Below are 26,669 nucleotides of genomic sequence, written 5' to 3'. Positions count from 1 at the left end.
GCCAGTCCTTCAAAAGTGGTGATCTGACATCCACTCACCCACTTATGAAAATAAGTGATTAGTTCAGCAATATATTCACACACACTTTCATCTGCCTTGTATCTATGCCCATGGAATGTTTTCCTATAAGTTTCAGGTGTTAACTTTAAACATTCTAACAAACAATTTTTGACTGTATTATAATTTAAGCAATCAGAATCAGACAATTTAGAAATAGCAGTTACAGCTTTGCCATAGAGTAAGGGGGTCAGGAACCATACCTAGAGCCCTTGCTCAACCTTATGCTGTTTACATACTGATTCAAACATATGAATGAAACTATCAAAATTATCCCCCTCTGTAACTTGTGGAAGAAATTTACTGACATTTGTTGTTTCTGGGGTTTGGTTACTTCCTTCCCCATTACCTCGATGGCCCTGGTGAAGAGTCAGCATCTCCTTTTCATGTTGCCTTTCATTATCCTCAGCTTCTAGAAATCACAGTTTATCATTTTCCTCAGCATCCAGATGTCTCAGTCTCTCAGCTGCTTCTATTTCCAAACATATGGCCTCCAGTTCAAGTATCTTTAACCCCAGATGGAGTTTTAAGTCCTCCATGGAGAGGTTGAACTGTCCATTTTCTGAGAGTTATACATCTCCAAGACCAGCCTGGTGGTTCTCCTGATTGCTGTCTGTGATGCAGCTATTCCCAAGGCTGCAATAATTTCTGCTTTAGTCAAGTTAGCATGCAACAGTCCTTCAGCCTGGCACATCACAGCAAAGTGGCTCCTTATCAGTTTGCCATATTCCTGTGCTGACATGTTTGCTGGCTCTCCTTGACTAACTAAGCTAACAAAAAAATAAAACAATTGTGATGTGAAACTCTGAATGATATTGTGTGGCTGATTGAGTGTACAAACATCTTCCTTAGAGACCACTGCTTACAGGCTACAGGAATGCAATATGCACACCACTGAATCCTAATATGTGGATATCCCACCACTACAAGTCAATTAATATATGATGTGAATATCCCATAACTGCCCACCAATTAATATGTGATGCCCCTGCATTGGCTCAGTAATCAAGGAGCCTCAATCCTCAACACTGGAAATAGTGGGTGACATGCACACTGGGAAGATGACAAGTACACACAGACAGTAAAGTGCAATTTCCCTTAAGAGCATACAGAAATCACAGTCAGTCTGTGGCTGGTTTCTCCCTCTTTCTTCAAATCCCCAGTAAGACTCCCCACTGGCACAGGTATAGACTTGAGATCTCAGCTGAGTGGCCAAGCTAAGACCTCCAGCACCCTCCCTGTCCAACCAGTTCTTTGTGTCCCTGTTCAAGTAGCTGACACACACATACATACACACACACACACGCACACACACACACACACACACACACACACACACACACACACACACACACACACACACACACACACACACACACACACCTGGGAAAGGCTGACACAGGTTTACTAGCTATTCCCCCTTTTGCCCAGACTATAAGGTAGTTTTCACTACCACAAACCAACTCCTTATCAGCTACTTTAAGGCACTTAGGAAGGGGTGTCCAAACTTACTGTGTAATGTTACTATTAATCCAATTTGTAGTTTGACCAAGAGACAAGGCTATTAGGAGTGGCCCACAGTGTCACCAAATTGATATGCAAGTACTCTGAGAGCTTAAATATGTCTTCAAATATCAGCCACAGTCATAGGTTTAAATATATTTAATAATAAATAATAAAATAACAAGACAATACTCAGTAAGTAATCAGTTACATCAGAGTTCAAAATCACAGGAAATATTTAAAACATCATTGCAGGACAGTCTTTAATAAAGAAAACATCTAAGCTATACTTTACTATATTCTTGTCTGAATCTAAATGAGTTACTATGTCCTAAAACCTTACTTATAGAATAACAAGCAGGTAGAAGTGATGAGTGGATGTTTCCAGGTCAAAGACAAAATACAAAATGCATTCTCTCTCTCTCTATCTCTCTCACTCGCTGTCTCAGGGAATTCTTAAATTAGTATCTCAAATATTGCTGCTGGGATACTTGCAGGATGAAATCACTTTTGTCATCTGACTATCCCAGGTGAAAACCCTTATTGCTAGAACCTGAAAGCATTTTAGCGTTTCCCTGTGAAAAATGCATATCTCTCAGATCCTTGCAACTGCTGGAAGACATAAAACAATAAAACACTTACAAAACAATGCAGAAGGCTCCCTAGTTTTAAACATCCAGTCTCCTTGCTGCATTGATACTGTCTCTTTTATTACATGGTTATAAAACAATTTAATGTCAACTATTTTCATGAAGTTTTGCAAGTTAACCTATGTCCCAGTTTCCACTGATAAAAGTGTATACATTCACACAGCTACAATAGTGTGTATACATTTCTGTTTTAATCCAGCAGGGTACACTGTGGTCACATATCTAGGCTCAGTACTGTACAAACCCTGTTCAACACATACGTCTGTACCAGCAGATTAATATATACATAACACTGAGTTCTAAAACATTTGTAAGACAAGCATATGAATCGTGTTGATATTCACAAATGACATTTGATTATTTACAAAATTCCAGATAACTGGGCTGGCAGTATTTCCTTTTGTGACTATATATATATTTTGTGACTATAGATATATATATATATATATATATATATATATATATATATATATATATATATATATATATATATATAAACTGTATATATGCTAATGTTTGCGATATTCAAACCTAGTGTTAGCAATTTGTAATTTATTTTATTACAGTCCACATCTCTAAAACACCAGATCTTTGCAGTTTTTTGATTGTAATGGTTCTACAACCAATATGGTATTAAATTATACATTATTGACTGCAGAAGGATAGCACGCTAGTCACTCAAGACTGGACTTTTAAGTGCATTTAACATTCTCACTCCTTTACATCTGTCCCTTATACAGCACCATTTCTATCTTTCCCTTGCTTTGTTTATTGATCTCAATGGATTACTTCCCCATCACCCTTTCTAGAACTTGATTCTATAAGTCAACAGCCCTCTCTGTGAATAAATACTTCTAGAGGTTTAGGAAGTGATTGGTCTGTGATCTACCACTTGCATCCCTTTTCCTTACTCTTTCTGTTGTTAGTGATCCCTTTACAACTCCCAGACTTGATTTTGTGCACATATCATGCATTATATCTTCTGGCCTCCAGTTGGAAAGGCTGCAGCTTCTCTAGTACCAGATACTGCCCTTCTGATGGCTTCCTTCTGCATTCATCCCTACAGTCCGATGTCACTCTCCCTGTGTAGACTTCAGAATTGGAGACAGTGGATGATGTTTCGTGTGACCTACTCCTGAGGAAGTGGGAGCATTGCCTCTTTTACTGAGCTTAGCGCCCATATCTTCCTCTCAATGTCATTGATTACTTAGAACCAAGTCTTAAGTCACATCTACATCAGATAGGATGAAATCAATTAGAAGTTAATCCTCATTGTGATATCAACTCATAGGTTCATAGGTGTGTACTAGGCTAATGGCCCTGGAGCCTTTACAAACCTAGCCCATAGGATTACCCTGACATCATGCCACCCAACCTTAGTTCCCAGTGCCTCTGTCGAGTAGAGCCACTGGAGTGATCCCCGGGATGAATTTTTGATTTCCCATCTACTCATCAAGGTTTCTCTTGAAGAGTGGCAGTGAGGCACTCTGTTTGATATGTATGGGAAGTCTATTCCACAGCAAGGGCAGTCTCTGTATTATGAACCTGTCCCTCCAGCACATTCTGTTGATTGTAGTAAAGAGGTTGAGGTCACTGGAATGTGTGGTGTAGAGGGATTTGGGATTTCTTTAGCTGTCACATTTCTAACAGACCTGGCTCAGACATGGCTTTGTATGTCAAGCAGTGATCACCTCTAAGTAGGTGATATGAGACAGAGAATAGTTAGAGTTTTTTGAGTCTGTCCATATAGAACAAGTGTTTAAGGCCTAGGATCCTCTTTGTGAGGTATTTTTTGTGGTCTCTCCAATTGTTGCAGGTCTCTAGTGAGATACATGCCAAATGGGCCATTGTACTCAATGACTGGCCTATTGAGGGAAGAGTAGAGGGAGACAATGACCTCTTTCTTCCTGGATGCAAAGCCCTTAGTAATGAGATGTGCCACATAGAAGGACTTTCTGACCACAGTGGCAATGTGGTGGTCAAAAGAGAGGCTGCTGTCAACCTGTGTTCCCAGATCTCTTATAACACCTTCTGTGTTCAGTGGACTACCATCAATATGGTAATTCATGGGAACTGGGTTTTTCCCAAAGGGGATGAAGACACATTTTTTGGCATTGAGCTTAAGGCCATGGTTCTGACACCAGTCATTGGTCTCAGTAAGGCCTTTCTGTCGAATGTCAACATCACTTGGGGAGTTAATAATAGCTCCCAACTTGCAATTGTCTGTGAACTTTGTCAGCTAGAGACCCTTCATGTTGGCCTGGACTTCAGAGAAGTAGATACCAAACAGGAGAGGACCCAGGACCAAACCCTGTGGGACTCCACTCATGCGTGGTCAGCAGTCTTACTTGGAGTCTGCTACTTTCACATTGTGGGTTCTATCTGTGAGCCAGTTTGTAACCCACCTAATGATATAGGGGTTGATGCATAGCTTAGTGAATGTTTCTATGATTCCTGAATGGGGAATGGTATCAAACCCCTTAGCCAGATCAAGGTAGGCTGTATGAACCACCTTGCCTTCACCACAGCTCTGGTGACTGACTCAAAGAAGTCGACCGAGTTGAGCAGGCATGATCTTCCCTTCACAAAACCAAACTGTGTGGGATCCAGAGTTTGGAGATTCCCTATATCCTTGTTTATTAGGTCCATGATGATGCTTTCCATAGTTTTGCATATCAGACTCTTCAGGCTAATGGGGCAATAGTTCCCAGGGTCTATAGTCACTCCTCCTTTGTGGAGAGGGATGACTGTAGCAGTGCGCCATTCAGATAGGGACAAAGCCTGAGGTGAGGCTGTGATTGAACAGGGCACACAGGTGAGGTACCAGTTCACTCTGTAGTTCATGTAGAACACAGCCAGGAATATTGTCAGGTCCCATGGATGCTGTATTCTTGGCCTTTGGTAGTGCTGTTTTACCTTGTGGAGCAGTAATATTGGGTGCCTGGTAATCTACTAGTATTGTGATTGGTCCTTTGGGGGGTAGAAGGGTAAAGTTGGCACTGAATCTGTCGGCCAGTATATTGGCAATATCTGTTGGCTTCGGTATAGGAGGTACCATTGTGCAGTAGCTCAGAGCAAATCTGGGTATTGCCATGGAGATTCTTTACATAACTATAGAAGGCCTTGTGGTTGTCTTTACTATCTGCTGCAATTCTGTTTTCATAGCTAGCTTAAGAGGATTTGATGAGGGATATCAACTTTTTGTTGAGGCTGATAAGGGAGTTTTTCCAGTCTTGGGACTTCACCTTATTCTGTATCAGTTTCCTCCTTTAGTTGTAGAGTTTGTTTATGGCAGGGGATCACCAGATTGGCTTCCTTATTTTGGAGTAGAATGTTTTGGTTCTATTGGGTATAGCGAGATCCATGCATTTGTGCACGTGTGTGTACAGTGCACTGGTGTATGATTCGGTGGTCATGCAACTATTCTCCATTTGCATGGGTGCCATGAAGTTAGCCATCTCTATTTTTAGGAGCCTAACATTAGCTTTGGAGAAGTTTTTCATGGTGGTTACCTTTGCAGGGGGTGGGATGGATTTGGATTTCCAGGGTGATTAGTTTGTGGTTGGATCTAACCAGGGAGGAGTTAACTATTGGTGTAGAGCAACAGTCACCCATGTTAGTAATGACCAGGTCAAGGATGTTGCTACCTCTAGTGTGGGTAAGAATGAGCTGGTCCAGGGCATTTGAATTAATGAATTCCAGGAAATGTTGGGTAAGTGTACTGGTACACGAGTAGTATTCCCAGTTAATGTAGGTGTAGTTGAGGTCGCCCAGTATGAGAGTGTTAGGTTGGACCCTAATATTCTCCAATGTGCTTAGGAACGTGGAGTGTGAGTCTTGGGACATTGTTGGGGACCTATAGCAGGCTGCAACCTGAATCGTTGTCTTACCCAATGTTAGCTGCACCTGAAGTATCTCTGATGCGTTATGTTGGGCTACCAGTCTGGAGGTGTGCACATCCTTTATGAATATGGATACACCATTGCCTTTGGAGCTTTGGTCCAAGTTCTGAGGCTGAAAGGTGTGGAATGAGTTACAGCCTGGTAGTGCAGGGGTGCTTTCTGCTGCCTTGAACCAGGTCACTGTTACAGCACAAACGTCGATGTTATCCATTTTAAGGAGTGCTTTGCGTGAGTGCATTTTCAGATTTAGACTTCTAGCATTGAGCAGCATGACCCTCAGATTGCATTTGTTTGTATCTGTTATGGTGGTAATTTGGTCTTTGGAACACTGCCTTAAAAGGCACTATAGGGGAGGCAAGAGCCTCTGCCAGTATCAGGAAGCCCAGGGGTGACAGATGCAAGCCATCTCTGGCAAACCATCGAGATCTGTTAATCAGGCAGACAGATACTGGATCCCCTTAGAATGACACCAGAAACTTAGCCAATTGTTGAAATCGATCATTTTCTGCTTGTACTGTGGCATCATTCTGGGTGATGGCAGGATGTTGCTCAGGGCTAGGGTCATACCCACCTGGGATACATAATCTGAGAGCTCCCCCATGTCTTTTTTAATGTAGTCCAGGGAGGTACATCTCAGGTCATTCACACCCACATGTACAATGACAGAGTCATATTTGTATCTGTTGTTGAGGGCCTGTGTTATGTGGTGGATCCTTGCTCCTGACAGGCAGCTGACTGTTACTTTCTCCTTATTCAGCTTAGTGAGTGGGACATCAGTATGCCTCACTATCGAGTCACCTATGACTAGTGTGTTGGGCATGCTGTTTTGCCGTAGGGGCTTTGGTTGAGTGGCACACTGTTTAGGAGAGTTATGTGTCTTATGATTAGTGTTGTGTTGTGGTGGTCGAGTGTGTTTCTGCCTTGGAGGTCTCTGCTGTTTGGGAAGATTTTTATTGAGAGCCTCTGCAAAGGTTGATGTGTGGTTTGTGTTTTTTTGTGATGGCAGTGGTGGTGTGTGTTCTGGACGGCTATGTGTTTCATGTGGTGTGGTGCAAGTGTTGACCTTTTCCTATTGACCAGCTATTCCAGTCTTGGCTGGAGAATGCTTGGCTTCCAATTTGGATATATAAGTGCATTTCTCACAAGTCTGAGGGTTGGGAGGTAAGAGGAGAGGGTTGTCGGTGTACATGGGGCAGTTGCTACATTGCTTCAGGATGCCCCAGTTCACCACATTAATAGGAGAAAGCACAGGGGACTGACCTTTAGACATGCCTGGTTGGGTGGGTATTAATAATAAGTACTGAAGCTGTTTCTTTTAGAACATTTAGTGCTGGTAGCACTTTTGTGTGCTAGAATAATTGCTACAAGAAGTCTGGTAAAGTGCTAGACTGATAAGCTAGTAAAAGTGCAGGAGAGGAGAGAACTAGCAAGTCTAAGAGAAAAAAATTGAAGAGCAGACTTTGGCAATGCTCAGAAGCTACAAACAGTCCTGAATACAACAAATCTGTATCTGGACTAGACTAGTTACGGGAAAAGTGGGAAACAAATTAAAATGCTAGATTTTAAACCAGGAGTTGAAAGAGATGGAAAAAACTGCCCAAACTGTCAATAAACTTCACTTTCTAGGCCAGTAACCACTCCTCTTGTGGTAGATAGGCTACCTAGTGCTTACCACTCCCACTGATAAGCTAGAAGGCTTCCCTCCAATACAGACAGGCTTTGGGGGCTCAGAAGCTTACAAACAGTTGGGGATACAGAAAATCTGTATCTGGACTAGACTAGTTACAGGAAAGGTGGGAAACAAGTGCAAATGCGGCCTTTTAAATCAGACGTTGAAAGTGATGGAAAAAACTGCCCAAACAGCCAATAAACATCACTTTCTGGGCCAGTAACCACTCCTCCTGTGGTAGATAGGCTACCTAGTGCTTACCCCTCCCACTGATAGCTTAAAGGCCTCCCTCCAACACAAACACACTTGGGGGGGCTCAGAAGCTTACATACAGTCCTGGATACAGCAAATCTGTATTTGGACTAGACTAGTTACATGAAATGCGGGAAAAGCGCAAACACAGGCTTTTGGACCAGAAAGTTAAAAGAGATGGAAAAACTGCCCAAAAGGCCAATAAACTACAATGTTTGGGCCACAAACCACTCCTGTTGTGATAGATAGGCTACCTAGTGCTTATCACTCCCACTGACAAGCTAGAAGGCTTCGCTCCGACACAGAAAGGCTTGGGGGGCTCAGAAGCTTATAAACAGTTGGGGATACAGCAAATCTGTATCTGTACTAGACTAGTTACAGGAAAGGTGGGAAACAAGTGCAAATGCGGTCTTTTAAACCCAAAGTTGAAAGTGATGGAAAAAACTGCCAACCGCCAATAAACTACCCAAGCGATAAGAGCCACAAACACAAGAAACCAAAACCAAAAGCCAATAAACTAAACCGGACTGGCAAATAGACATTTTAATAAGTTTAAAACAGCTTAAACAGCTTAAAACAGCATGTAACAGAAAGGCTTGGGGGGCTCAGAAGATTACAAACAGCCCTGGATACAGCAAATCTGTATCTGGGCTAGAATAGTTACAGGAAAGGTGGGAAACAAGCGCAAGAGCAGGCTTCTAAACCAGAAAGTTGAAAGAGATGGAAAAACTGCTGAAATGGTCAATAAACTACAATTTCTGGGCCAGAAACGTCTCTTGTGGTAGATAGGCTACCTAGTGCTTACCATTCCCACTGATAAGCTAGGCTTCCCTCAAACACAGAAAGGCTTGGGGGGCTCAGAAGTTTACAAACAGTCCTGGATACAGCAATCTGTATCTGGACTAGACTAAGTTACAGGAAAGGCAGGAAAGAAGCTTAGATTTTTTTTACACTAAAACAGCACTAAAAACAATTTAAGTGCAGTGCAAGCTAGCACAATTGAGTGTGTAGCAATATTAAAGCAAATAAAGTTTAAATAAATGCAATTTATTCAGTGTATTCTGAGTTGAATTCAATTTTGTTTTATTCAACTCTGAACAGTTAAAAAGTGCCAAAAATATACGTATCAGCTGAAAAGCACACTAAGTCTGAACACAAGGAGACTCTAGCAAAGTTTTTTTTATATCAACTTCATCATCCAAAAAGAACATTTTAAAAAAGCCAATTTGTTTTAATTAACATCTTACCACATCATGTCTACCTCTGTTCAAAGTCTTCCCTTAACAGACCATGTTGTTCCTTTAATATATCTTGTGCAGATTTATGTACCTGGAAGAAGGCATCTTCCTTTCTTAGTTTCTCCACTCCAACATTTGTTTTTGGCATCAGTTTATTGGCATTTGAAAGCCGTATTGTCCTAGTCAGCATGGAATGTCACTCCTGAATCAGCTTGCACACATGCTTATATCCCAGAATATTTTCTGAAAAATAAAGTTAAAGAATATAGGTTCATAGGTTCATAGGTAGGTAGGTAGATACTAGGCTAATGGCCCTGGGGCCCGTACAAGCCCAGCCAAAAAGGTACCCTGGATTTTGCCACCCAAGAAAATTATTTTCCTGTGCCACTGTCGAGCAGAGCCACAGAGGTGATCCCCGGGGTGAATTTCCTATTTCCCATCCAATCATCACGATTTTTCTTGAAGAGTGCTAATGAGGAGCTTTCTTTGATATAGATAGGTAAATAAATAAATAGGCAAATAAATAAATAAATAGGCAAAACAAGTGTAAATGTCCTGTGAACATTAAATGCTATGTAGAAATATCAAACTGCAAAATTTTCATAACAAAATCTTCTTTACAATGATAGAAGTCCATGTATTTACATTAATACTAAAATATAATTCAGAGAAGTGCAGAATGATATTTTTTCTTTATTTTCTCAAATATTTCATATCTTGAAACTATACAACCTCTCTCTCATATATTAATATATATATATATATATATATATATATATATATATATATAGATATATATATATATATATATATATATATATATATATATATATATATATGGGGTTCCTATCAGTGCGTCGAAACTTCACCAGTTCGAACACCATATGTTCCAACTGTGAAGTTCAAAAACTGATTATCGCGAAGCCGCTGAACACCGAATTCTTTCCCAGGGAAAGAATTCGGTGGGCTGTTTCTGTGGCTTCTCGATTTTAAGCACTGTGGTGGAAAGTTACAGGTCGGATTTAGGTAAGTGTGCGATTGTGCGGACGTTAGGGTTAGGGCGCAGGTTACGTGAGTTAGGGTTAGGGTGCAGGTGAGGTGGGTGTGCAATAGTGACAGACTTTAGGTTTTGGGTGGGATAGGTGAGTTAGGATTAGGGCGTGGGTCAGGTGAGTGTGCGATAGTGGTGGACCTTAGGGTTAAGATTTGGATTAAGGTAAGTGGATAGATAGTAGTGTATGTACAGTTTAGTGTAGGGTTAGATGTAGGATTTTAAGTGTATGTGTGTGGATTGCTGTTTTTTTGGTGTGCTTGTGTTGTGTGTGTGTTTCTTGGAACAGCAAAAAATCGCTGTTCTAAGCCTTCAATGGTTTTGCACTTCGAGGTTAGAAGTTAGAACATATGGTGTTTGAACTTCTGTCGTTTCGTCGAAGTGATATAGACCCATATATATATATATAGAGAGAGAGAGAGAGAGAGACGTCTACCTCACTCGCTCTCTCTCTATATATATATATATATATATATATATATATATATATATGCGTTGAAAGAGAGTGTGTCATTAGCCCCTTTGTTTAGGAGACTTGAACTTTGACATGGTAAGGATATCCTTTCTATTTGCTGAAATGTTTACAGAAATATGAATGTGTGTTTATTTGCATAATTAGTATTAGAAATAAAATTCAATAGCTCACAAACTATACAATTTACAGTTCAAGCATTAATATCAGTATCAATTTTCTGCAACATCATCTTAGTTTCATCTGATGTTATGCTATAGTTTTCAGACAGTTGATTTTGGAAATGGTAATGTGCATATGGAAATACTGCATATCTTCTTAGTAACAGACATTTATTGATATTTCTAGCACAGTGCATTATATGTGGCAACCATGCATTCTTCAGTCTTTGTGCAATAAGATTTTATACTGTGACTTTCAATAACATGTAACTCAGTTATAAAAATGTGAATGAAAATATGAACATATCGATAAGTGATGAACATCGATTAGCATCTCCACTGTAGCTCATCACTGGTCAATAATCTTAGTATTATTTTGTTTCTTTTATATTGCCCTTCATGTGGCTCATATTATTTATTGATAAGGTTCTCAGCTAATGAAACCAGACCCCAAAATGTAATGGTACCATAATGAACTATGGCTGTTAAAATGAAATGCAATAAAGAAGCACTATATATGTGAATCATTAAACAGCCAGATTAGTTCAATGCTTATGTTTGTCAAATTCAGAGCTTAGTATAGGCCTTCAAAGAATTTGCCATCAAATAAAGTTGGATTGTATGTTCTTACACCTACCCATCTATCCAGAGTTCTCTTAAAAGTGCATAAATCACCTGATTTTGTAATTTGAAGAGAAGGAATTTCAACACAAGCCAGATCTACTGTGAAAGTTCGCCTTTGTTGTGTTGTCTTAAACCTAAACAAATTATTACTCTTGGTTATCCAGGAAATCAAGGTTGTAGCCAGGTATATGCTTTTTATTCTACTGAGTATAGTTTTCTGAGCATTAGTTAGCAAACTTGTGGCTGTTTTCAGGGCATGTTATGCCCACAACTGTCTGAATTAATTCTTCCAATAAGAGGTATATAGTTTGAGAGCTATATATTTAATAGTTTATGGGGGAAAGCTAAAAGTGATACGGATGTTAAGTGCTTTGGGAGCAACATGTTGAGATATGTGTCCATTTTTAGCTACCAGGCAGGTTGGGGCAGCAATAAGAGTATATGAGTTCAAACTAGAATTCTCTGGCTACTTCCCTCTGGGAAATGTCCTTTAATAGCAAGATCTTCTAAAAATCTATCTTTATTCACATATTTCTAAAATTTATGATCACCCCTCACTAGACTATAGTTAACTGTGTATGGTGACAGTTTTTCCAAGCTTGAGCAATAGTTTCATGTTTTAATCTAGTTATATGCCTTGTATAAAAGCTCTAGATTCTTTCAAGGTTTTTCATTTTGATTACACTCTAAGTGCAGAGAGATGCTTATTATGCAATATTGGGCCTTACCACTGCTTTATATAGTGTATTAATATACCCTTTTTCCTGATGGTTATTGTGCGCAATGTATCCTTAATGATAAAATGACATTCTCTTATGACTATATGGAAAATATTATCAAATAACAACTCCAGGTCAATATCAATTATTATTGCCAGGTTTTTTCACTGTTGATTTCATCTAATATCGCAATATTTAATGCAAAATGATAGCATTTATTTTTATCCTCAAAGTGAATCATTTTAGTTTCTTAGTATTAAATTCCATGGTTATCCAGAAATCCTTGCATGGTGTACTGATCATACTGATCTTTAAAATATTCCTAACTATGGCCTGCCTTCATATCATCTATGTACTAACTTATCCATATATTACTTACATGTGGAAAGTCAGACATAAATATGGAAAACAAGATTGGGCCAAGCATGGACCCCTATGGTACCTCATATATCACATATTTTATAGTGATATTACTTCTCTTATTTTAACTGATTTTATGTTCTGTTACCAGTTACTTACCCCTCTGTTAATGAATCCATTAATTTCCATTCCATTCATTATTGTTCAGATCTCATCATAGGGTACAATGTTGAAGACCTTTGCCAAGAACAAATACACCATGTCAACAGGCAGACCTGGATCTAAGGCCTCTCAAGTTTGTTGATAAAAGCAAATTAGCTTAGTCAAACATATTCTTCCTTCTGTGAGTCTATGTTGGTGTATATACCTACAAAAACTTAGAGAATCTGATATTATTTCACACGTTATTCATACTGTCCTCACTCATATGCATCTGAGTCTTTTAAGACAATGAGATGCTTATAAAGTTAATATGCTCTCTACCTATTACCCTAAATATACAATTTCAATACTTGTCAATATATCATCTATATCTGCTACTCTCCAGATTTCCAATTCTACTTAAGTTATGAGATTAATGTAATCTGGGATTCGACAGTTAGCCTCAGATTTTTTTTTACAGAATTCAGACATTTTCGCATTATTCATAGTACTTTCAAATGCTGTTTTGACCTGATTTTGACCAGATTTTTTCTATGTAAGTGTAATATTATGGTCACACTGGCTTTATACTTAACTAGTGCTATCTGTAACAAGTTATGTTATGGAATTCTTACTTTACTTCCACCTAATTCTTCCTAACAAAACTGCATAGCCCTAGTAATTATCATCTATTGACCTTGTCATCTAATGAATTTGCTACATATCTGTAAATCATATGGGACTATGGCTACCCATTCCAGGGACCTAAATATGGCCTACAACTTAAATAGGACATGCTGGAGGGACATATTTATCACCCAGTGACTGCTGCATCTTTAGAACAGGCTACAAATTCATGTGAAACAGAATACCTCTATGACACTGTTCAAGAGGAACCTGGACGAGTGGATGGGGCACCATAAATTCTTACTGGGACTGGAGATATAGTCCACAACTCTTCTGGACATGGGCAGTCATCACTAAATGCAATCTTAGGTATTGACTAGCATTTCTATCATATTACATTAGGATGAAATTGCTAGGCTTTAAATGACCTCCGGGTCGATAGCCTAGTAATCTCCTATGATCCTACGATCCTATTATGTACTTTAGTCATATTACAATTAACCTGCCATTCTGTGCTTTTTTTACTTGTGTTGCCTAGTTTCATTATTTGCTACAGCAATCACCTTTCATCAGCATTTGCATCACTATTTTCATATATCATTTTGTATTATCATGATTACTGACTTTCATATTCTATATTACTCTTCTTTTTGTGCCTTGCCTGTTTAACTTTAGCTGCTGTACTATTAATATACCTTTCTTTCCCCATTTCTTGTCATTTAATCCTTTTTATACATGTTCCATTCAGAGTCAATTTATCTGTCATTTATGCTGTAGCATGTACTATTACCATTTGTTACCCTGTTTCCTTTATTTGTTAATACTCATGCCAATCTTCAGAAGTAAACCCATTTATTCCTCTCCCCAGTCAGAATTCTCTTTTCTCAAAATCTGCTAAATCTGATTTTTCCTCATTAAGCTAGAATTTCTACACCACACTGAACTGGAATGTTATTTAATTAACCACCACTGCATCTGCTAAAAGTCCTAGCCCTTTTCTTCCAGCATGGTCCTCAGATAGACAACCTATTCAATGTCCCATAATATCATTAAATGAACCAACCAAAATGAATCTTCTGCAAATATTGCAAATGTCATCATATTAATTCTGTAATTCACCTACAAACAGAGAATCTCCCCACTGTGTCCTTGCAACTCTTTTTAAAGTATGCAGCCATTTGATTCAAATAATTAAGTTAATTGAAGATATAATTGCCTTTATCCAGATTGTTTACATTTAAATTACTAATACAAATTCATTTAAATTATTGTTACAATAATAAATAAATATATGAATAAATAATTGAATTGTACAGAGTATGCTCTATCAAGTTAATATCTGCTCTATAACAAAAATAAACTTACTATACAAAACCATTTTTAAAGTATGGTGTGATGATAGGAGGTACTGCCAGCACAGCTAGCTAGAATTTTGTAAATAATTGTATGCCAGTTGTGAATATCAACCTGATTTAAACAAGATGCTTGCATTACAAATGTATTAAAACTGCATGTCATGGGCATATCAAACTGATTTGTACAGATGTTTGTGTTTAAAAGGTATTTGTAAAGTGCTTATGTTTGGGATGTATTCACAATGTGCCCTACTGGAGAGAACAGAAATGTACATGCACTATTGTAACTGTTTAATGTATATATTTAACAGAGGAAACTGAAAGGTTAACCTCAGTCCAGCAAACTTTAAAACATACCTGAAATTAAATCACTTTATGGGATAGGCCATAAAGATGATATTACACAGGTTTCAGTGTAGCCAGAGACACAAAGTCTGTGCCAGGAGGCTTTCTGTAATATCTTTGTGGTGAACCAATTACTACTGTGGAAGCATGGAGGAATGAAATTGTTTTATGACTTCCAACACCTGCCACAGATCTGAGCAGATGCCCATGTGTGTCTGTTCTTACAGGTAGGTGCTAAATCCTGCCAGCTTCCAGCAATGGGGGTTTACATGGTTATTAAAAGTCAGATGTACAGAAGTAATGTCATTCTGCAAGCTATCCCAGAGGTGATATTTTAGATATTATTTTGACAAGTCTCTTAGTGAGACTGAGCATTCTGTATTCTGTCTTGAGCCTGACAACAAGAAGGACCATTCACCGCATCATCTGCCTTGCTCTATTAAGTAAGTAGGGAATAGTGACTCTCTTAGAGTCAATCAGGAACATAGTGAAGCTTAGTTTAGATATTGTTTTTCTTTATTTGTCTGATTCTGTCCTTCAATGTTATTTTATATGTCCTGTTATTTGAACTCTGATGTCACTGTGAAAATTTGCACAGTATTTTCTTCTTCTCTTATTATTTATTATTAAATATATTTAAACCTTTCATTGTAGCTGATATTTGTAGAGATATTTGAGTTTTGAGAGTACTTGCATATTTATTTGATGACAGTGTGTGGGCCACTCCTAATAGCCGTGCTCTTGGTCAAACTACCATTTGTATTAATTTCACTATGTATAATGGGTACCCTTGGAAGAGCTTAAGGTAGCTGGCAGGAGTGTCTGGTGGCAGTCATAACTAGCTTATAGTCTGGGGAGAAAGGGGCATAGCTACTAAACCTGTGCCAGCCTTTCCCAGGTGCATATGTGTGTGTGTGTGTGTGTGTGTGTGTGTGTGTGTGTGTGTGTGTGTGTGTGTGTGTGTGTGTGTGTGTGTGTGTGGGTGGGTGTGTGTGGGTGTGTGTGGGTGTGTGTGTGTGTGTGTGTGCGTTTGTAAATCAAACCAAGAAAAATGTGTGTGTGTGTCAGCTACTAGGACCGGGACATTGAGTACTGGTTGGACAGAGAGGGTGCTGGAGGCCTTGGCTTGGACACTCAGTTGAGATCTGAACTCTATAGCTGTGCCAGTGGGGAGTCTTACTGGGAATATGTAGAAAGAGGGAGAAACCAGCCCCAGACTGTGTGCCTTGTTTGTTCTTAACAGAAACTGTGCTTGGTTGTGCTTGATGCAGGGAACTGCATCTGGAGATACTGTTTAACCTGTTTTCTTTCCAGTGAATGTTTCTGACAGGTGCCTGTGGTGAGGATTGAGGCTCCTTGATTACTGGCCCTGAGGGTGGAGGGTCATCACATTGGAAATACTTCTTAATCCTTGCCACAAATTCACTCAAACTTAATAGTTCATCTTTTCACTAAATTGCTAATAAATGACCTTTACTTGTCAAACTCTGCGCCTGTTATATAAGCACTAAGCATCCATGAAGGACTTCATACCAGTGCTGCATTAGGGATGGTGGTGGCACAAGAAAATGTAAGTCAACGACCTCTCCACCCACTCACATTTTTCCTAAACAGAGTCAAACCAATAGCTGTTTCTTACCTTATTTTAGGCCCTGATGCCTTTAGCTTCTTGTGAACTGCTGACCCATTCAAGAGCTGATTGCAGGGATGTGATTAAGGCACCCATCAAGACTTTGTTTTTCTTCTAAGTCTATAGCCCCACTGCATATCTCCTATGCTATTCCTAGGTATGGTCATGCAAAGAATTTGCCAGGAAAGGTGTGTCACTCACTTCCCTGGGTGCAATAACCCTTTAAGACTAACCCACATTCCTTGACACTATTTCTCCCCAAAGTGATTTCCATTTGCCATTAGGGAAGAGTATCCTCAGAAGCTATTTCCCCCTTCCTGTAACCAACATTGTTAACATATCTGCTGCTTTGCATAGCTTAATTTTTCTTAGTGCACTTCATTTCTGGGAGGCTGCCTTCCTCTTTCAACATAAGCTATGCATATAATAGTAAAGCTTGTTTAGAGTCTGCTTCATTCAGAGGCTTCTTGAGATACTGCTTCCACCTCTGAAATGGTGAGCAGATTGTTACTTGGAATACCTTATGAATAGTACCTGCTGACTATCTTCTTTGTCATTCTGTTGTTGACATGATCCCTGATTGAGCTTCCTTGTGCTGTTTGCTGAGTCACTTAACAAAGGTTGGTTAAGATTCTCTGACATGTTGTTCTTTGATAATGGATTGTTCTTCTAGTCTGGTTGTAATACAGTCTATACTCTTTCTTAGTCTGCGTCATCTTTTCTGCTTCCCACTTCTTCCTGCACTCCTTCCTGTTGGCAGTTTCCTGGACTTCTCCATTCTACCACCTGCTTTTCTTATGTTCTTAGGTTCATAAGTAGGTACTAGGCTATTGGCCCAAGGGCCTACGTAAGCCTAGCCAGCAAGGTTCCATAGCTTACGCCACCCAAGAAAGTTATTTTTCTGTACCACTGTCAAGCAGAGACACAAAAGTGATCCCCAGGTTGTATTTCCTATTTCTCATCCACTCATCAAGATTTTTCTTGAAGAGTGCTAATGAAGAACTTTGCTTGACATAGATGGGTAGCTTGTTCCAGAGTATAGGAAGTCTCTGGGACAGGAATCTGTCCCTCCAGCATTTCCTGTTTATTGTGGTGACAAGGATTAGGTCCCTAGAGCGTGTAGCTCAGAGGGATTGGGATTTTTTTAGGTGTAGTATGTCCAACAGCTCTGGGTTTGACATAACTTTATATGTTAGGCAGAGATCACCTCAGAGTAGGCGATATGCTACAGAGTAAAGCTGGAGTTTTTTGAGGTGGTCAGTGTAGGGCATTTGTTTGAGGCCAGTAATCCCCTTTGTGAGGTACTTCTGTGGCCTTTCCAGCTACTGCAGATGTCTTGTGAGGTACATTCCAAAAGGGGCAATGTACTCTATAATGGGTCTAATGCGTGATGAGTAGAGGGGAACAATGCCATGTTTCCACATTTGCCTTAACCACAGAGATATTTTATCATGTTCACTCATGTTTTTTTTTCTTCTTCTGCTTCAGCCATTTCTTTTTCTTTTTGAGGTGCTACAGCCATCCATCTTTCCTCGAACTTCAGTGTTTTCACATTACTCAAATTCCAGATCTTTAGCCTAGTCTCTATGGATTTTAGATCCTTCTCTGACCACTGCTTGTAGCTGATTGTGTACACCTGTGTTTCACAGCTAGGGCCAACAGTTTCCCTACTGATAACTTTGCAATCAATGATTTGTCCCCCCCGCCCCGATAATGGCCACTCAGATACATGATCTTTTGACTTTTTCTGTTGCCAAGCCATGATATGGCCAACAATAAGCATTTTCAGACAGAAACTCTTGACAGCTACTCCTTCATTATTGTTGCTGCCCCAACCATGTGGACTCAGGCAACGGTGATATCTTATTCTGTCAGATGTGATATGAACATTCAGACCACCCAATATCTAGGCCAGCTTACTGTGTCTTACTTTACTGAGGAGATCATGCAATTGCTGCTTGAATGCCATCTTTTCTTGTCATTGCAGCCCCGTTGTGAAGCAAAGATTAAGATCATGAAGAATATTTCATCTTTACATTTGAATTTGATTGTCACAAGTCTGTAACTAATTCTGATGACAGTCTTCACTACCTTCAGAAGACTGTCTCACAATAATGCCTACAGCATTTCTAGCCTGTTCTCACCCTGAATAGTTGATCTGGATCCCAGGCCAATAGATTTCAATGTGTTGTCCTTCCACCCCATTCTTCTGGATATACAGAATATCTAGCCTCACGCTTAACAGCACATGAGCCACTTCCAAGGTGTGTCCCATCAGTAAGATTGTATTCATTGTAGCAATCCTTAGTTAATTTTTGGCATGTTGATTAATTTTATGCTCAGCATTTGCTCAACAGAGCTATCACAGGTAAACCACTCTTTAATAATTTCAGGCTCCTGGGTTCACTATGAACCTATGAACCAGATGGCTGAATCAGGACTGCTGGACTTTGTGGCGGATATACACACAGGTAGATGAGAGTGCATTAACCCATTCCACCATTAGAGTGGGTCCTTAGCATATGTTGGCTGTGTCCCTACCCCCCTTAGCACCAACAAATACCTATGCCCTTTTTTAACAATATTAGTCAATGTCACTAAATCATAGAGAGAGAATTTTTTCACCTCCAAGCAGAAAATCATGGCATAGCATACAACCTGTGGTCTTTGCTCTCTCTTCTCAAAGATTCTGTGTACCACAGATAATGCCTGAAGTCACTGGTTCACATGTATGTTTACCAAATAGACACCAACTTGAGTATGTGCTGCTGCCCATGACACTGCTCATTGTTGGTTGCATTTTCCAGGTAAACTGCTCATGTTCACCTGGGAGAACTGGGTTTGAACCTTGATCTTTTATCCTTGGGTTGGAAACACTCAGCATGTTTTAAGGCATGTGAATATCCCAGACAGACACAGAGAGAACATGCAAACAAAATACAGAAAGAGATCAGAGGTTAAGATTGAACCCTATACCCCGGGCCTGTGAGCTGAAGATTTAACCTAAATCACAAAAGCATGGTAATCTTCTTCTTCTCTTTCAGCTGTTCCCATTAGGGGTCACCACAGCGGATCATCTGTTTCCATTTCTTCCTGTCCTCTGCATATTGCTCTGTCACACCAACTGCTGCATGTCCTCCCTCACCACGTCCGTAAACCTTATCTTAGGCCTTCCTCTTTTCCTCTTACCTGGCAGCTCCATCCTTAGCATTCTTTTCCCAATATACCCATCATCCCTCCTCAGCACATGTCCAAACCAATGCAATCTCGCCTCTCTGACTTTGTCTCCAAACCGTCCATCCTGAGCTGACCCTCTAATATACTGATTCCTAATCCCGTCCATCCTTGTCACACCCACTGCAAATCTTAACATCTTTAACTCTGCCACTTCCAGCTCTGACTCCTGCCTTTTTGTCAATGCCACCGTCTCCAACCCATATAACATAGCTGGTCTCACTACCCTCTTGTAGACCTTCCCTTTCACTCTTACTGGTACCTGTCTGTTACAAATCACTCCTGACACTCTTCTCCATCCATTCCACCCTGCCTGTACTCTCTTCTTCACCTCTCTTCCACACTCACCATTACTCTGAACTGTTGATCCCAAGTACTTAAACTCATCCACCTTCGCTAACTCTACTCGCTGCATCCTTGCCATTCCTCTATCATCCCTCTCATTCACACACACATTACACTTACATCATGAGTATAATGTCCAGATTTAATCTCAAGGAAATAAAATACCATTTTTGTGTACTGTAACTCAATTCCCCTGGTTATGCTCTTTGTTTGATGCTCCATAACTGCAGCTGTTTTCCAGGAATTAAGGAAATGTTTGCCTGTTAGCACTCCTTTAACAAATGCGTATTGCTTTTTTATGTGCTATGATTCTGGAAATAAGCCATCACTTTTTTAACTTTTATCATGGTAGCTTTTTTCCAAGAAGTTAGGGAATGTTTACTTGTTAGCACTCCTTTAACAAATGCTTATTAGTTTTTATGTTCTATAATTCTGTAGTTAAACTATAATTTTTTATTTGTTTTTGTTGAGTGAGAAAGTTCGACTAGCAGAGCCCATTTTCAGAGGATGCCTGGAGAATAAAGTTCCATTACAGTACATGTATATTAACAAGTGAATGAGTTCAGAAAAAAACATTTGCATTTCTGATGAAAAAACAAGCATGATTACAAGACAGGTACATACAGTGCAGTATTTATATCAGGAATAATAAGTCTATACAGTTCTTGTAGCTTTAACTAGGAAGTAAATGAATTGATACTGCAGAAGGAAAATCATTGTTGTAAAGAAGTTTAGTGTTCCATTACAGTAAAGAAAGGTTTGCAAGGAGTTCCAGATGCATAATGAAATAAGTTATACAATTTACTGTATTGTATAAATTTGTCCAAAGTTTAAGAGATATAATGAAGTAAGTTAAAAAAATTATATAGGAGGGGGGGGAGATAGTATTGTATAGGAGACTAGAAGTACTAGCATATGACTGAGAGAGCATGGTATAGGATTAACTTTTAGTATAATAGCTTTTTCACTTACAGAGTTCTACAGCTTAATAACAACTATTTCCTTTCATCAGTGCTGAAAGTTTCTTTTCCTTCTTTTGTGAAGGCAGTAATAATGCTGGCATTAAATGTGGAAAATGAGATGGGATGGCAGAGATTCAATATCAATTCCAGGATACCAGTATTAAAAGTTCCAGCAAGTAGGATATTACAGCTTTGTTATTTCTTGACTACTTAACTACAAGCTATCAGCAGAACAGCAGTCCACATGCCCAGGTCTCCTTTAGAAATCAGAGTCACTGTATCTTTGAACATCTTAATTTCATGGCATTTGGCATCAGTGAGGTAAGACAGAAAAGTTGTTACCAGATATCATGTTACCTTATGGTGCTGGCATTTGCAACATTTGGATACACTGCATGCATTCTCTTTTTGATACAGCAGATGGTATAACTTTTTGATATGTAAAATAAACGGAGCTGAACAATATGTCAAAAAATTAATAGTATATGAACGGTATCAGTCTATAAAGACAGATTTATCTCAGCAATAATTATCCAGAATGAGCTGACATAAAGTCTCTTATGCAAAGCAAAAATTAAAGCACAGTACTCTACCTTACTTTCTCCTTTGCAGTATTCTGCCTTGGACGCAATGGTTACAGTTCTGCATGAGGCAGAGGCATTCTAATGTTTAAAAAGGTTTTATGTACATTAGTTAACAGATATTACTTATAGATAATATTAACCAACAAAAATATACTTTTTATACAAGATATGCATAGTCTTCTGTTAATGAAAAAAATTCAGACTTCTCATAAGTTAAGTGGTACACCCACCTTTTTGCATTTCAGGACAATTCAGTCTTTCCTCCTAACTTGCTTGTCTGGTTGGGTATTAAAAGCCATGGCTAACACAACTTCATTGAATTCAGTAGTGCTTCAATGCTTATATATGTAACATTTCACGTTTTATGTGCCTTTCTGTTTTGCTGCACTTCTTTCTCTGTTGCCCATTGTTAACCATCCTTCAACCACTATCTAACCCATTTGCCAGTCTATCTTGTTTAAAAAAATGTAATACATATATTTGAAACATATTAACATAGTGTGTGTATTTTTATATATCTATATATATGTTGTTGTTGTTGTTGTAGCTTTCGGCTTATCCCGGTTAGGGGTCGCCACAGCGGAACTCCGGTCCACTAATGTTTGGTAGTGGATTTTTACGTGCTGAGTTACCAGCCCTAACGCACAAGCTTCGACGAAGGCACGCCCATTCACACATGCCTCCACACATAACTATACTTGTCCATTCTGAAGCATGAAACAAGCCTAGTATGACAGATTACCCAAAATAAAAATAAAACCACAAACTGGAGTCGAAACCAAGGACACCAAGATAAATCTTTGTATTTTGGGTATTCCGAATAGAGCACCTATTTTAGAATGTTCTATATTCATAAACTCATACTCTTTATATTCTAACAACCCATTCATTAAAAGTTCATATAAAAACATTTTAATAAAATTATATCCAGTATTGATGCCAGTCAAAGTAACCTGTTTATATTCATCTTTGCACAAAATAGTTTCCATAGCAACAATGTAATCATCTTGATTCAGCAATACTAACCCCCCCCTTATCAGCTTTCATAGCTCTTAACCCATGCATATTTTTAATATCAGTCAAAGCTTTCCTTTCAAAATGTTCAACTTATAAAAACGATATTCATTAGGTATTTTTTGACTTAATAGGTTCCTAATATAATTTTCACATCTTTTTTCAAAGGCTTTTAACCTACTATGTAATCCAGGATTGAAACAAGATGGTTTAATAAAACATGTATCATCCAATTTGATGTCATCACATAAAAAAAATTAAAACTTAGTTTCCTGGTAAAACATTTCAAATCTAATATAGTATTCACAGTGTTTGCTCTTTGAGATGGTACAAAATTTAAACCAAGTTGTAAAACTTTTAACTGAATGTCATTAAAAGTAAAACTAGACAAGTTAAATATTTTACAACATCTACTCACATCAGAATCAAACATTAGTCCTTTTTTGCGTGTTCCTGCTTCTCATCTGGTTCTGTTATATTTGCCATTTGTCGACTAAGGACCCCAAGTTTTTTGAGGCTAAAGGAAGATGTTCAGAACGATTTTCATTAGCTGGATAGAAAGGAAATCCTTCAACGGTATCAATAAACTTGCCATCTTCTATAGAGCTCACTGTTCTCACAGGATGATTAGTGGAAACTGCTTCCTTCTCTAGCTGCAAGTTCAAATTAGTACTTTCCTCTTCAGTTCCCTAGAGCGGTTCAAAAGAACTGTTGTAGCCTGAAAACAGAACAAGATACTTAGAGACAAGGAAGCTTATGAATTAGGGAAAGCTTTCCCTTTAAAAGGCTTTTCTGTTAATGTTAACATCAATCGTCAAGAAAAAAATCTTCCAATTAAGCCAGCATCTGTCAATCATTTCCACTAATCATCCTGTGAGAACAGTGAGCATAGAAGATGGTGAGTTTATTGATACCGTTGAAGAATTGCCTTTCTATCCAGCTAATGAAAATCCATCTGAACATCTTCCTTTAGCCTCAAAAAACTTGGGGTCCTTAGTCAATGAAGGGCAAACACAACGGAACTGGACGAGAAGCAGGAACACGCGAAAAAAGGACTAATGTTTGATTTTAATGTGAATGGATGTTGCAAAATATTTAACTTGTCTAGTTTTACTTTTAATGACATTCAGTTAAAAGTGTTACAACTTGGTTTAAATTTTGTACCATCTCAAAGAGCAAACACTGTGAATACTATATTAGATTTGAAATGTTTTACCAGGAAACTAAACTTGAATTCTTTATGTGATGACATCAAATTGGTGATACATGTTTTGTTAAACCATCTTGTTTCAATCCTGGATTACATAATATGTTAATTGAAAAAAGTTGTGAAAATGATATCAGAAACCTATTAAGTCAGAAAATACCTAATGAATATCATTTTTACAATTTGAACATTTCTGAAAGGAAAGCTTTGACTGATATTAAAAATATGCATGGGTTAAGAGCTATGAAAGCTGATAAGGGATGGTTAGTATTGATGAATCAAGACGATTATATTGTTGCTATAGAAACTATTTTGTGCAAAGATTATGAATATAAACAGGTTACTTTGATTGAAATCAATACTGGGTATAATTTTATTAAAATGTTTTTATATTAACTTTTAATGAATGGGTTGTTAGAATATAAAGTGCATGAGTTTATAAATATAGAACATCCTAACATAGGTGTTCTATTTGGGATACCCAAAATACAAAGATTTATCTTGGTGTCCTTGGTTTCGACTCCAGTTCGTGGTTATATTTTTATTATACAACAAAAAACCAGGCTTAAATAGTGGGAAGTATACTTGCTATGTTCGATTCAAGTCAGTCACAGGAGGTAACCAAATGTTCCACAAAAAGAAACAAAGCTGTAACCTATAAACAGCTTTACTTTGCGAATTCTTAATCCAATAAAAAAGAGTCAAAATCACCATGGAGTGTTCATTCGAACCTACTCATCCACTGGGCAATAGCTTGTAGAAAAAACATGCAACCAGCATGTAAGAATAAATCCAAGCGTCCAGTAGAAACCACGTTTATTAAAATAATTAAAACACAGGGCTAGCGCTTTCAACGAATCTTCATCAGGCCACTAACAAACAAACATACTATCATCCCTTTTATAGCAAAATGCTAAAGTCAACTACTGATGTCACATCCTGTTTAGGCATGCTGAAGTCAACTCTGATGTCACATCCTGTTATACATAAAATATTTAAACTGACATCACTTTTATAGTAAAACGCTTCAAACAACTCTGATACCACATCCTACTAAATATAAAATATTATATAATATATTTTAAAATGTTTTAAATTGTTTAAAATGTTTAAAATATATATGCAGACATTTTGTAAACAGTGTACAATAGAGATGTTCTAAAATGACATTTCACCCCACTTTAACTGCTGCTGCATGTAACATTCAAGATGTTTTAAAATATTTTAAAATATCTATGTAACCATCTCATAGACAGTATGCAGCGAATAAAGTGTTTCACAATTACATACTATCTTCCTATGAATACTGCTACTTATATGCATACTAGTAACAAAAATGGCACGCATGTTTAGTGTTTAATAATGAGCGATATAATCCCATTTGAAATGCTTGTATGTATAAATGCATGCTTAAAATAGGGATCAAATTAATAAAAATATTAATATCTACACATAAGCTATTTAGCATAATTATAAATGCACAAAAATAATCATTCAAAGGACTACATCTAAAATTTGTACAGCGTGTGCTTCTAAATATCATAATATCTGTGACAGCATAAATCATTCAAAACAGATATGTGCACACGCAGAGATGTTAATAACAACAATATTATAAACATAAAAATATATTAGAGACTAAATGTGCAAAATCAGATGAAATGTGTGCTGGATGAAAGAGGAACACATGGTATATCAGCATCATTCATAACAAAGGGCCCCAATAAGCCTGCAGAGCAAAATAACAGAGACAACGATGGAGACAGAAATGGAAAAATGTGAGGTATAAAAATATGGTAAATAGGGAAGTAACCAGAAATTAATAAGGGGTAGCAAAGGGGTGAAAAGCTTCAATGAAATTTCCTAGCTTTGAGTATAGGTTTGATGGAGACTCTGTCATTGAGGCCAGGGTACAAATCAGCCCTAAGCCTGATCATCCATTTGGCCTCTATCTGTTCCGTGGTGTTGAAAATATCTCCTCTTCTACGAGATGGAACATTGTTTTGAATTACTTGAAACAAAAAGCTATGTTGGGTGGATGTATTAATTACATGCCTAGCCAGAGCATTTGAAGAACATGTGACTTTGATTTTATATAAGTGTTCCCTAATTCGGTCTTTAAACTTTCTGTCCATCTTCCCTACATAAAACGCAGGGCAGTGTACACAGGTTGCCAGGTACACCACATGGCAGGTCTCACAAGTGGCAGGAGCTGTGAAATGAAATTCTTGTCCTGTAATAGGATGATTGAAGACCGAAATAGGGAACACTTATATAAAATCAAAGTCACATGTTCTTCAAATGCTCTGTCTAGGCATGTAATTAATACATCCACCCAACATAGCTTTTTGTTTCAAGTAATTCAAAACAATGTTCCATCTCGTAGAAGAGGAGATATTTTCAACACCACGGAACAGATAGAGGCCAAATGGATCATCAGGCTTAGGGCTGATTTGTACCCAGGCCTCAATGACAGAGTCTCCATCAAACCTATACTCAAAGCTAGGAAATTTCATTGAAGCTTTTCACCCCTTTGCTACCCCTTATTAATTTCTGGTTACTTCCCT

The sequence above is a fragment of the Protopterus annectens genome, chromosome 8.part0 (genome assembly GCF_019279795.1).
Source record: "Protopterus annectens isolate FY-2018-M chromosome 8.part0, PAN1.0, whole genome shotgun sequence".
NCBI lineage: Eukaryota > Metazoa > Chordata > Ceratodontiformes > Protopteridae > Protopterus > Protopterus annectens.
Note: the sequence above shows the minus strand (reverse complement) of the source record.